The following is a 12,496-nucleotide window of genomic DNA, read 5'->3' as shown; positions in this document are numbered from 1 at the left end:
ACCAGTATACCTCTGATTGTCCCTTATAATAACTCTATATATTACTATCTCCTTTTTAATATAAAGAAATCGAAGCAGAGAGAGGTTAAATAACTTGCCCAAGGCAATTTAGCTAGTAAACGCCAGAGCTGATATTTGAACCCAAGTGGGCTGTTTGCAGAGCCCAGCACTCACAGCCTGCCATAATTCTACCAGGAAGATGAGGCCAAGGGCAATCAGAAGTACTTCTTTGCTATGAAGCTCTTTGCCAAAATCTTCCCCTCAGTCTGGGGAGAAGTTAGCCTCTGTTTTGGTGCTGGAGGTAAACAGACAGACCTTGTGTGGAGGTAGAGGGAGGGATCCCAGGACTCCCATACCATGGAGAGCAACAGCTCATTAATTCTGCTAAGACCCAGGGGTTCTACAGCCAACAGACAACTAATTATCCACTGTTGATGGTAGACAGTGGAGGGGAAAATCTGGAGGAAATGTGCCAGCAATAGCCACCCCTGTGGTAAGGAAGAAGGTTACCCACTCCTTCTCTCTACCAGTAGGGAAAACAAGGGCAATGTCTCTTGTCTTCGCCACCTCCAAGCATCCAGATTGTCCTCTCAAACCTCTAATTCATCCTTTTAAGACCCTACTTTTTAAAGTTCTCAACTTCCCGCTTTTCTATTTCATTCTTTTCTGTGAGTTGGACTAATTCTGTGTTGTGGTAATGCAGAATTATTAAAATCTAGGGTTAGAAGCTCACTGAGGACATTTAGCCTAATCCTTCTAAAACGTAACTGAATCATTTTCATGCTCTCCCCTGTTAGAGTGGGGGCATGTGGGGTCAGCTAATGAACGACATCTTGGCCCGGGTCTGGATCACAGTGAATCAACTAGGCCCATGGACCTACCCAGTAGTCATGTCTGCTGTCCCAAATGTACAGTTGGAATGGGCACACTTGGTAGTTGGCAGAATCCCCAAGTAAGTTCTTTGGCCTGTGGAGTAAAGAGTTACAGTAGTGGTGAAGGCCAAGTGGAAGTCTTGGAACTATACCACCCCCTACAAAAATAATTATTGAAGAACAATATCACAAGCCAAGGGGAATGGCAGAGATTGATACCACTGTTGAGGGATGTAGGTGTGGTTGTCCCTATTATATCCCCCATTTAAGACTCCTGTCTGGTTACTGCAAGAACCAGATGGGTCTTGGAGCATGAGAGTGCACTACCACAAACTCAACCAAGTAGAGCCTAAATTTCAGCAGATATGCCTGATTAACATGGCTTCAAGGTCCATAATATGTGGCTATTGATCTGGCCAATGTGTTCTTTTCAAACACTATGAGGAAATAGGACCAGAAACAATTTGCGTTCACATGGTTTGGATACAAGTATTTACTTATGATCAAACTTTCCTGTCATAATATGGTCAAAAGGGACATAGGCAGTGGCATGCTGGTACTCCAGGCAAATGCAAAATTGACAAAACAGTTGCTGTTGAGTCAATTTTGACTCATGGCAACCCCATGAGTTTCAAAATAGAACTTTGATCCATAGGGCTTTCAGTGGTTGTGATGTTTTGGAAATATATCACCAGGACTTTTGGAATTATATCACCAGGTGCCACAGGATTTTCTTCCAAGGTGGCTCTGCATGGATTCGGACTGCCAGACTTTCAGGTAGTAGCTGAGTGCTTAAATCTTTGTGCCATCTACAGACTCCCCTACAGGCAAAAAGCCCTGATTTGTTGAATTTGTTGATTTCTGTAGTATAAGTTTTCCCAGCACAGCCAATTTCAAGCTGCCAATGTGACATCAGTGAACACAGAGTTGGGAAACAATGCACTTCAGCACAGCATTATATGGTACATTGTATGGTATTTCTATCATACTGGCATAGTAGTTGTAATAACCATAGGAGCTGAGACCAAAAAACACCAAACCTGTTGCCATCGAGTCAATTTCACTTCATAGTAATAATAAAATATAATAAAAATCATTAACAAATAGAATTCTGAGTATTTATTATCTTTTAGTATAATTTATTTGCTTATAGGTTTATATAATTTAATTTTTAATAATGGCTGTATTTAAAAACTGACTTGCAAACTTTCTGAAAATTTAGCAATCAACCCTCATGAGATGGTACAAGTCAGCGCAAACACACCACACCACAAGGATGTTCTGGATATTCCAGAAAGCATTACATTGTTCCACTATGGCAATGACATCTTATTGATCAAACAGGGTTACAAGAAGCTGGAAGTACTTTGGTGGCATTGGTAAGACAAATGCAGCCCAGAGGGTGGGAGATAAACGCTGTGAAGATTCAGGAGCCCTCCAAATCATTGAAGTTTTTAGAAGCCCAGTGGTCTAGAGCATGTCAGAACATCCTTTCTAAAGTAAAGGACAAATTGTTGCATCTCACATTTAACACTACTGGGTGGGAAAAATGATTGTTTGACTACTAGCTGAAAGTTTGCAGGTGTGAACCGGCCCAGAGGTGACTAGGAAGACAGGTTTGGCCATCTGCTTCTGAAAGGTCACAGTCCTGAAAACCCTATGGAGCAGTTTTACTCTACACACACGGAGTCACCATGCGTCAGAATTGCCTCAACGGCAACTAAGAAGAGCTATGCCTTAGTCTGGGATCTCTAGAGAAGCAAAGTCACTGAAGCATGGGTATACATACACAGAAAGAGAAAGAGAGAGAGGAGAAATTTGTATCAAGGAAATGGCTCATACATTTGTACAAAATCCCTAGTCCATGGGTCAGGCTGTAGACTTGTCCTGACTCACATAGTTGCAGGGGTGGGCAAAGAAAACATTGGCAGGTCAGAGAGTAGGCCACTGGCTCACAGGCTGTGAAGGCTGATGAATCCCAAGACTGACAGGTAAGCTGCTAGCTCAAACCCAAGAACCAGAGGTCAGATAAGAATCTAGAGTGAGCAAAAGCCAGCGAGCTTTGCCAGAAATTCCACATTTATTGGATGCAGGCCATACCCCAAAGGAAACTCCCTTGCTGCTCATAGCAGATCTCATAATGGAGATGTTTACATTAAATCAGATCTCATTATGGAGGTGATTACATCATTACATAGCTGCCAAACTGCATCATAACTGCCAAGCCACTGAGAATCAAGGCCCAGCCAAGTGGACACATTGACCTTAACCATCACAAGCAACAACAACAATGGTAATACTACAAGTGTTTGATTCTAGGGGCAGCATATTTCACAGCCTTAGGAATACTGGATGGAACCATTTACTAGTGACGTTGACTTTGATACCCAGAGGAAATAAGTGCTCTGCAGCAGCTACAGGCTGTTCTACACGCAGTGCAGTTGTTAGGGGCATATAATCTTGCAGACCCTCAGACATTAGAGGTATCAGTGATGGAGATTTCTGGTAATCCTCAAATGGAGAATTGCAGCATAGACCATTGGGTTCGGATCAAGGCCATTCTGTCTGTTTCAGAGAAGTACACACCATTCAAAAAATCATAGCCTGTTACTGGACCTTGTTAGAGGCATGGAACTCCTGATCATGGGACATCAAATAACCATGAGAATAGAGTCCATGATAGCTGGGTTCTGTCAAACCTAACACATGATATGGTCTGCTGAGCATAGCAATAATCAGAGGGGTAGCACTTCCTGGATTGAGCATGAGCAGAACTAGAGGGCAGAAGCAACGAGCATGAGCAGGTGGCCTAAGCCCCTATACCAGCCATACTGTTACCCAGGTGCCTCTCTATCTGCTCACAGTAACGGCTACGTGAGGTAGGAGGGGTGTTGCAGGTCTCTATTCCTGCATAAACTCCCCTAAAGTTGGTGGTTTAAACCAATAATAATTTCATTATATTTCACAATGTTGAGGATCAGGAATTCTGGAAGAACTTGGCTGGGTGATTCTTCTGTTCCATGTGGCATCAACTGGGATCACTTGAAAGTATTCAGCTGGCAGATGGAGTGCTCCAGAGGTTCAAGACAGCTTCATTCATGTCTCTGGTGCCACCTTGGTGGGAATGATCTGAGCCTGGATTCAGCTGGGCCCTTCTCCCTCTTCATGCTGTCTCAGGGCCTCTTCACATGATCTCTTCAGCATGGTACTCAAACTTCTGACATGTTGATTCAGGGCTCAGGAGTGGAACTGCAAGTTCACTTTAAGGTCAGGCCCAGAAGTGGCATGGTGTCACTCTGCCACCCTGCATTGGTCAAAGCAGTCACAGATGAACCGCCGTCTTGTTGGGAGAATAAGCAAAGAACTTGTAGCCTTCTTAATCTGCCTTGGGGGCATGGGTACTTTATGACCAGCTGATGGAGGTGAAAAGCCTGAGCTTGTTTCATGAGTGGATCAGGTCAGTACATGGGTGTGATCTGAAGATGGACCACTGTTGCACTACACCCACACTCAAGTGTGCCCTGGGAAGACAGTAGTGAGGGTACATCCTCCCAGTAGGCAGAGGCTTGCCCTTCATGTTGAAAGAAAGGTAGCCCAATAAAAGAATATATATGAACTCACAGGAAGTGGCCAATGGCTTGGCAGGCTGATCAAGGGCCTGTGTTTTAGTTACCTAGTGCTATCATAAGAGAAATTTAAAGAAGGGAAATTCATTTTCTCACCGTTCTGGGGGCTAAGAGCCCAAGGCGGAGTCTTGGCCATGTGAATCCCTTCTGTAGACCTCTCTCCTAGTTTCTGGTGACTCTCAGCAATTCCTGGCATTCCTTTGCTTGCAGTGAATCCTCCCCTGGCATCTGCCTTCCCTCTGCGTGTGTCTCTGTATCTATTCTGCTCTTGTTTAACTCAGAAGTGATTAAGTTTAGGACCCACGCTGCTCTGATATGACCTCATTATCATCACAAAAGAAAAGCCCTGTTTCCATACACGATCACATCCACAGGTACAGAGTCCAGGACTTCAATAAATATTTTTGGGGGGCACAATTCAATCAACAATAGCCTGGAAAATGAGGGACAATCAAATGTGAGGAAGAGGCATGTGCATGGGTCTATGAAATGGGCAAGACATGTGAAAATCCTTGTATTTCATGTCAGTACCCACCAGAGAGCATTTACAGAAATGGTACAAAAACAACCAAGTAAACAGAATGACTACAGGGCAGTTGATATCAACTAATTTCTATCATGGGCCACACGAGTGCTGGCAGAATGGGCCTTTGAAAGCAGTACCCAAGATGGAGGCTGTGTGTGGGTGGGGCAGCCTGAGCTTCCACTCACCAAGCCCAGTCTAGGTGCTGCCACTGCTGGATGTCTAACCTGCCAGAAATATGCTAATGCTGTGACCCTGAGACAGCATCACATTCTGGGTGTGAGTTTACAGATCCAGGATTCAAAACCAGGACATTTTGAATACTGCAAAATGGAAAATGGCCCTTGGCCACCTCATTACCCTGCTGTCCAAGACTGCATTAGCAGTTTTGATGATGCTCAAATACCTTTTACATGTGGTCATAGATCGAAGTACAAAGCTCAGTGATGGTCTCGGAATTACGTTTTGGTTTGCTATGATTCTCTCCTGAGTTCACCTTTTTAAAATTCTTTTTGGTTTCAGATTATATTATGGATAGATTAACATTCTTTGCTAGTTTTGTGGCATATAAAATATGAATGGATAAAGGAGTTTTGACAGTGAGGAAGGAGCGGGGTGTTGATAATTAACCTAGGCTATTTTAAAACTTTTTTAATTTAATTTTATTTAACATTTATTCTAGCTTCCACTTTGTTATGGCCATTTTGCCTGCCAACTAGTGATGAGCACTGAAAGTGGTTCCTATTGGGCATAAGCTTGTATCCATCTCTGTCCTGAGCCTAAAACCTATAGCAACTTAAAATGCACACGCACACACTATTTACTCATTTGTGTAGGTTAAATGCACAAGGTGTAACGTTTAAAACACAAGCTAAGGTAAATAGTAAAAAGCAGTTTTCCCTTCCATGTCTGTTTTTCATCAAGCTACCCAGCTCCTCTTTCCAGACACAACATTCAAGACTAATTTCTTATGTATCTTTTAGCAATGTTGTGTGCATATTATGTCATTGTGAGTCTAATAAGGAGACAGAAACCACACAGTGATTCAGAGAGGGGAAATTTAACACAAAGCATTATTGAAAGCAGCTGGCGACAGTTCACTCTGACTCAGAGCGACCCCCCGTGTGTCAGAGGAGAACAGGGCTGCATAGTTTAAATGGCTGATTTTTCAGAAGTAGGTCACCGGGCCTTTCTTTTGAGGTGCCTCTGCACCATCCAGGGACTGCAAAGCATTATTAAGCTACGATAAAAGTGTAGATAAAAGACTAGCTATAAGATGTAAAGAGAACACTACAGGGTACCCTAGGGCTGAGGGAGAGCACCTAAGAAAGAACAAAATTGGGACCCGTCCCAAGGCTGGGATTCAGACCTCACTGGAAGAGTTGTGATTGCACCCACTGGATGGCAGAAAAGTTCCTGGGATTTCCCAGGCCAGAGCTGGTCCATAGTTGCTAGACGAGGAGAAATCAATTCTTTGGGACACAGGTAAGTCACAGCTGGTGGGTGGGTGTGCAGATGTTCTGAGGAAGTCAGGGCACAGTTACAGGCAGGAGGACTGGTGTTCTCAGTGTCTGAGTTGGGAGAGCTGCAGGAGAGAAACTTTCATGGGAACAGATGATCAGAGGCAGTTAGAGTCAGTGTGGGTGGGAGGCATGGAGTGTGAGGTGTTCATGTTAGGAGAGCCAGGGATTGGTGATCACCTGGCTGGTTTAGGGCTGCGAGATTAGCGAGGTTCCATGGGCACATGGCTGGGGCACAGCAAGAGTGGATGTCCTCACGCCTGCATCTGACTGTTTAACTGCTGGACCTAGCAAGAGAAGCTTCTTTCTCTGCAAAGTTCTTCCAGAACCCTTTACGGGGTAAGCTTAATGTCTTGATTACTGTAAAGGAGAAATGCTTAAAAGAATTCCATCCATTATTGCAGAGCAGTTATTCAACTTGAATTCAAGCTGAGAGGTAATATATAGACAATGGGCACACATATACAAATATAAATATAAACATAAACACAAACACATTAATTTCCTTACTTTTAAACACAATGCCAGCGTATTGTTTATTACGTCCCTCACTATTCATTTGCTAAGAGAGAATTCCATGTCAGTACAGACACAGTTGCCTCTTTTTAAAGACAACATATTATTCCACTATATATACCTTCATGTAGTTAACCAGTCCCTTATTGATGAATTTTAAGTTATTTTTAATCTTTTGCTACTAAGAAGAACAGAATAATGAGTATCATTTTACGTATATTATTCTATACCCGTATTTGCACATTAATGAGATACATTTCCACAAGTGGAATTAGTAGGTCAAAGGTATGTGCGCAAACATTTAAAAAATTATATTTTAAACACAAAATTCGATACACGAAAAGAATGAATGTTACGCATACACAGATTATAACACTAATCACCCAGTGAACACTCATTAAGCCACCACCCAACCAAGATACCGGAACATTACCACTAACTCACATCTTCTCTACCTCAGGCAGCTGGCTTCCCTGCAGATGTATCCGCTACCATGAATCTTCCATTGATCGTTTTCTTGCTTTTTATTTGAACAGTTTTATAATGAGCTCTTTCAAGTAACTGTCTTAATGTTTAGATTGGGCTTCAGCTCTGACCTATAGGCTTCTTCTCTGTTAAAAAGCAGACATACCCTGAGTTTGAAAGTACATTGTCTTTTTCCCTGTCTCTCTGTGAAGTTTTGATTGTTTTTGCAATTTTTAAAAAGAGCAACATACTTTAAGTACTCTCCAAGGACTTTTGTTTTGTTTTCACTCAGTAGTGTGTCTCTGAGATTTATCCATATTGTTGCTTGCAGATGTGATTAATTCATTTTTCACTGCTGTATGATAGTCCACAATTAAAAACTCTATTTTTCTGCTATTGAAAGGCATTTGTGTTGATTCAGTTAGGTGTATTTATTTTAAATCTTGATAGGTGGCATGAAATTGTCCTCTTTTAAATTTTCTTTAAATGTTTTTTCTGCCTTTTCTCGCCTGTCTTGTTGGAATTCCCATTATGTGTATGTTGCTATGCTTGTTGGTGCCCACAGATCTCTGAGACTTTGTTCAATGTTTTTTCATCCTTTTTCCTTAGTGTCTTCAAATGTAAAACCCTTATTGATCTGCCTTAAATTCGATAGTCCTTTCATTTCATCGAGGCCCACTTTGGGTGTCTCGTTACTCTGAGGTCCCTCTACAACTTATCTCTTGTCTTCCAGTCTGTTGCTTTCAGCTCCCAATATTGCAACCTTACAGTAGCTGTGACGTGACCTTTTCTAATTGTTTTCCATGGAGATTGCTGTTGGTTTTGATGTGCCCAAGATAGGGAATATTTTGTTTTATGCTCCAAATAAAGTCAACCCCTTTTGCAGCAGAGCTACTTATCCTTACAGCCTCCCCTGCCCTGGCTTTACTTTCATGCCGTGGAGCTAGAGGGTGGGTAGGATTAGCCCATGCTAAAATGCCAGCAATTTTCACTATCCTTTCTGAGGTTCAGTACATTTTCTTGAATTAACTCTTCTCAATGTCTTGTATGCCATTGATTAAAGTTCTTTTTGACAATTTTATGAAGGTATATTGACGGCTTTTGGGAAGAGAACTTTCCAATCTTCAACTCAGCCATTCTAAATTTTTATTCCAACCAGGTAAGTAAGAATTCAAAAGGTTTTAATATAGTTTGGTTTGCAGTTTTATAACATTGTTAATTGTGAAAGCACTTTCACATATTTTATCCTGAGCCTTTACTCATAGAAGTGATGGAGGCATCTTCTCCAGGGAGAATTCAATGGGTGGGATGATATAACTAGGGCCGCTGAATCAGCTTGGGGGCAAGATTGGATTTTCATGGGCTCTTGTGTCACTTGCTCCATCTCCTTAACAGATCAGGATCACCACAGCCTTCTTTTGTACTTTGTCTCATTTCCTAATTTTGTTAGAAGGCAATAAAGATAAGAATCTTTTGTCTCTGAGGGAATTTATTATGGCACAGAGCAAGAAAATCCACTCTGATAATGCATTAAGAGACAGCGACGCCAGACTCCAAGAAGAAATCTTTTCTGAGGTCAGGAATGGGGGCACCCAGGGAGTCTGGGTGAGCTCTTTCCCTGACCTTGAGCAGGGAGGAATTTCACATAGGAAGGGAGGAGGAAAGAGGGAGTGAACAGCAGAATCCAGATTTGTTTTTCACATTCCTTGAAAGGGAACTGATTCTCAGAATCCAGGTGCTCTCTGATTAGGGAATTCCCAGCATTAGCTTTTCCTGGGAGGATCTCAGACTTGCCCTCATGGCCACTCCATTCTGGAAACCCTCAGCTCTTGTGGGTAGCTTCTCTGTTACCAGGCCCGTGTCTGGTCAGTCAGGAAGAGCATGATGCTGGTGTGTTTCGGGTGGAGATATCTATTCCTATTTGTGGAGCTTGTAAGGGGAAGGTAGGCTCACTTTAACTGACCAGAAGGGATACCTGACCAACCCCTAAGACTCTGCCTGGGAGTGGAGACCTCAGGGATTTAGTCTTTGCTTGGCCCCAACTGTTAAGCCCTGGAGGTCCAGGGGAGCCTGTGGGACCTGATGGGGGTTGGATGATGGGTGTCAGTGTCATCTGGAGGTGGACCAAGATGGCAACCTTGAATGTTCACAGTCCTGGAAGAATAGTTCTTAGCAACTTTTCTACCAGATTGAATCCTCCTTCAGGCTCTGACTCCTGCGCTTATGGATTCTCTGTTCACCTCTGCCAAAGGGGAAGAATAGATGGGATAGTCCAGACAGGGTCTGCCATTCAGGAATGCCCCTGACGACATTTAGAGCCTGAACCTCTTCTTGCTGTCACTTATCCCAAGGCTACTTGCTGTTTCCTCTCCTCTGCTTTTCTTTGTCTCTTTGCCTCCCTTCTCTATATACACCTCTCCTAACACACACACACACGTGCATATACACACACACGCGCACAAACACACACACACAAACACACATACTGATCCCTACCTCATAAACCCCCCATGTCTCTGTCAGTTTGTCATGCTGTGGGGGCTTGCATGTTGCTGTGAGGCTAGAAGCTATGCCACTGGTATTCAGATATCACCAGGGTCACCCATGTTTGACAGGTTTCAGCTGAGCTTCCAGACTAAGACGGACTAGGATGAAGCACATGGCAGTCTACTTCTGAAAAGAATTAACCAGTAGTACCTTATGAATAGCAGCAGAACATTGATAGAGTGCCAGAAGACGAGCCTCCCAGGTTGGAAGGCAGTCAAAAGACGATTGGGAAAGAGCTGCCTCCTCAAAGTATAGTTGACGTTGATGATGTGGATGGAGTCAAGCTTTTGGGATCTTCATTTGCTGATATGGCACAACTCAAAATGAGAAGAAACAGTGCAAGAATCCATTAATAATTTGAATGTAGAATATACGAAGTATGAACCTAGGAAAATTAGAAATCATCAAAAATGAAATGGGATTCATAAACATCCATATCCTATGCATTAGTGAACTGAAATAGGCTGGTATTCGCTATTTTGAATCACACAATCATATGGTCTACTATGCTGGGAATGACAACGTGCAGAGGAATGGCATTGCACTCATCGTCAAAAAGAACATTTCAATATCTATCCTGAAGTACAAGGCTGTCAGTGAAAGGATAATATCTATACAACTACAAGAAAGACCAGTTAATACAAGTATTATTCAAATTTATGCACCATCTACTAAGGCTACAGATGAAGAAATTAAAGATTTTTACCAGCTTCTGCAGTCTGAAATTGCTCAAACATGCAATCAGGATGCATTGATAATTACTGGTGATTGGAATGTGAAAACTGGACACAAACAAAAAAGATTGGTAGTTGGGAAACATGGCCTTGGTGATATAAACGATACCAGAGATCCCATGACAGAATTTTGCAAGTCCAATGACTTCTTCATTGCAAATGCCTTTTTCAGCCTCATAGATGGCGATTATACACGGGGACCTTGCCAGACAGAACACAGAAGAATCAAATCGACTACATCTGTGGAAAGACACTATGAAAAGCTCAATATCATCAGTTAGAACAAGGGTAAAGGCCGACTGCGGAACAGATCATCAATTGCTCATCTGCAAGTTCAAGTTGGAACCGAAGAAAATTAGAACAAGTTGACAAGACCCAAAGTAAGACCTTGAGTATATTCCACCTGAATTTAGAGACCATCTCAAGAATAGACTTGACACTTTGAATACTAATGAAGGAAGACCAGACGAGTTTTGAGGTGACATCAAGGACATCATACATGAAGAAAGCAAGAGGCCACTAAAAAGACAGGAGAGAAAGAAAAGACCTAAATGCATGTCAGAAGAGACTTTGAAACTTGCTCTTGAACGTCAAGTAGCTAAACCAAAAGAAATGATTAAGTAAAAGAACTGAACAGAAAATTTCAAAGGGTGGCTCGAGAAGACAAAGTATTACAATGACATGTGCAAAAAACTGGAGATAGAAAACAAACAGGGAAGAAGAGGCTTGGCATTTCTCAAGCTGAAAGAAGTGAAGAAAAAATTCAAGCCTCGAGTTGCAATAGTGAAGGATTCTATGGGGGAAAATATTAAATATGCAGGAAGCATCAAAAGAAGATGGAAGGAATACACCGAGCCATTATACCAAAAAGAATTGGTCGATGTTCAACCATTTCAAGAGGCAGCATATGATCAGGAACCAATGGTACTGAAGGAAGAAGTCCAAGCTGCACTGAAGGCATTGGTGAAAAGCAAGGCTTCAGGAACTGATGGAATATCAATTGAGATGTTTCAACAGACAGACGCAGCACTGGAGGTGCCCACTAGTCTATGCCAAGACATATGGAAGACAGCTTCCTGACCAACTGACTGGAAGAGATCCATATTTATGCCTATTCCCAAGAAAGGTGATCCAACCGAATGTGGAAATAATTGAACAATATCATTAACATCATGCCCAAGTAAAATGTTGCTGAAGCTCATTCAAAAGTGGCTGCAGCAGTATATCAACAGAGAACTCTCAGAAATTCAGGCCAGATTCAGAAGAGATCATGGAATGGGGGATATCACTGCTGATGTCAGATGGATCCTGGCTGAAAGCAAAGAATACAAAAAGGACGTTTGCCTGTGTTTTATTGACTATGCAAAGGTATTTGACTGTGTGGATCATAGGAAATTATGGATAACATTGTGAAGAATGGGAATTCCAGAACACTTAATTGGGCTCATGAGGAACCTGTACATAGACCAGGAGACAGTTGTTTGAGTAGAACAACGGGAAAGGTGTGCATCAGGGTTGTATCCTTTCTCCATACCTATTCAATCTGTATGCTGAGCAAATAATCCAAGAAGCTGGACTGTATGAAGAAGAACGGGGCATCAGGTTTAGAGGAAGACTCATTAACAACCTGTGTTATGCAGGTGAGACAACCTTGCTTGCTGAAAGTGAAGAGCACTTGAAACACTTAATGATG

The sequence above is a fragment of the Loxodonta africana genome, chromosome 1, assembly GCF_030014295.1.
Source record: "Loxodonta africana isolate mLoxAfr1 chromosome 1, mLoxAfr1.hap2, whole genome shotgun sequence".
In the NCBI taxonomy this organism is placed as follows: domain Eukaryota; kingdom Metazoa; phylum Chordata; class Mammalia; order Proboscidea; family Elephantidae; genus Loxodonta; species Loxodonta africana.
The sequence above is the reverse complement of the archived record's forward strand: the minus strand, read 5'-3'. Positions refer to the sequence as shown.